This window comes from Myotis davidii, unplaced genomic scaffold (assembly GCF_000327345.1).
Source record: "Myotis davidii unplaced genomic scaffold, ASM32734v1 scaffold79, whole genome shotgun sequence".
Lineage (NCBI taxonomy): Eukaryota > Metazoa > Chordata > Mammalia > Chiroptera > Vespertilionidae > Myotis > Myotis davidii.
Window position 1 is genome coordinate 6,088,956 of NW_006294339.1, and position 1,819 is coordinate 6,090,774.

At 54.6% G+C, this 1,819-nt stretch overlaps 1 protein-coding gene across 2 annotated transcripts in view; it reads right to left on the reverse strand.

Annotated features, from left to right (window-relative positions):
* Positions 1-1,819, reverse strand: part of DAB1 (Dab, reelin signal transducer, homolog 1 (Drosophila)) — a 1,114,753-nt gene that overhangs the window by 1,112,380 nt on the left and 554 nt on the right. The window lies entirely within an intron of this gene.

Sequence of the window (1,819 nt, forward strand, 5' to 3'; positions counted from 1 at the left end):
TATCCCTTCGCACTATATTAAAAAGCTTCAATTTTAGACACAGAGCAAGGTCTTTGCTAGTATAAGTGTCTGACTGGTAAATATGGTCATAGTAAGGTGAATGACTGAGTCCAGATTCAAGGAAAAAATCATGTTGGAAAAGAGAAGGGCTGAATGGTGGCCCTTCATTTTGAGGAAGGCGGATGGAGCCCATGGCTTCCAGTGGTCCCTGGACACCAGCATCACCAGGCAGCTAATAAGCCCCAGCCAGCCAGTCCCATCCCTTCCCACCCGAGTGAGGTGCCACTGCTGCTGTCACACTGCCCTGCTCAGCTGCTCCTCGGCTCAGCTCGAAAAGGAAGGCAAGCCATAAAACTCAGAACCAGCTAGAGTCAGCACTTCAGGGGATCTCGGAGGCCCCTGGTCCAACCTGATCGGTCACTAAAGAAGAGATGGGGTCCCAGGCTGCCAAATGCCAGGGGGACCCATTAGCAGAAAGCCCAGACCTGGGACCTGTTGCAAAAATCCCTCTGCTCTGAGAACACCTTTAGGTGTTTGCCTCCTGGACAAAAATCTACTATGTAGGGTATGGAGGTATAAATAGATAAGAGGAGCTTAAAATAGAGACCAGAGGGGGTTAAAACGCACACGGAACACTCAGACATCTGCTGAGTGCTCCCGGAAAGCAGGCTGGAGCAGGGGAGTCTGCTGAAGACGGGGCTGCGGTGGTGGAGGGCTCCAGCTCTGAGGATCTTTTAATATGGCTGTACTGGAGCACTGCAGTGCCAAAACCGGCCAGTCACTCCCAAAAACGGGAAGGGAAGCCCTGCTCAGCTGCAGAACTTCCCAGCCCGAGACTGGGCTTTATTTCACCTGCTATTTAATCGCGGTTTATTTAACACGAGGAGAAATGTGTCCTCAGAAAGCATAGCACCGAAACCTCCTTCGGCCACGACAGGGTTCCCCGGCCGTGAAACTAAAATGCATTCTATCCAACTCAGCCTCCCAAAGCAGCGGCAAAGCCACCGAGAGGGATTTACAGCGAGAGCCCCTCAGAGAGGAGGGGGTGGGGCTGGCAGCCGGGACACACCTTCTGGAGCCGGAGCCGTGGGAAACATGCTGCCTGCCAAGTCCACCCAGGCCGCCTTGTTAAGGGTTAACTTCCTTGACAAAAATTGATTCTCTCTCTCTCTCTCTCTCTCTCTCTCTCTCTCTCTCTCTCTCACACACACACACACACACACACACACACCCCCACCGCACTCAACCTCCGCCACCACCACACATTTGAATCTTGTTAATCTTAAATTTCCAGAAATTCCCCAATCAACCCTATCTTTTCGGAACAGCCCCTCCACCTGGGCTGCATTCCCACCTCATCACCAGCGAAAGCCTAGAGAGCGGGCATAATTATTTTTCTACAAGGTTATGCCTAATTGGCCACTAACCTAATTGATTAATCATCTCATTTTTCAAGGCAGCATCAAAGAGCCCAGCTGGGGGGCCGCCGGGCCGGGGGGCGGGGAGCGGATGGCGAAGACCCCCAGCCAGCTTGTCTCGTTTCTGGACACAAGTAAACAGGAAAGAACAGAACGCCCGGAATGAGCGGGGACATGCGCCAAGACCACCGGACTGAGCTGGGGGCCTGGAGCTGCCCAGCCAGCCTCAGTCCAGCCGCCTCCGCCCAGGATGAACTTGTTTCCCCGAGCCGGAGAGGTTAAAGGCTGCGCGTCCACCCAGCCTCGGCTGGCGTTGGGGGAGCAAAAGCTACTTGCCCCAGTCTCCGCGACCTACTCGGGGGGCCCCAGGGTCGCCCTCCGGCACTGGCCACAACTTGGCG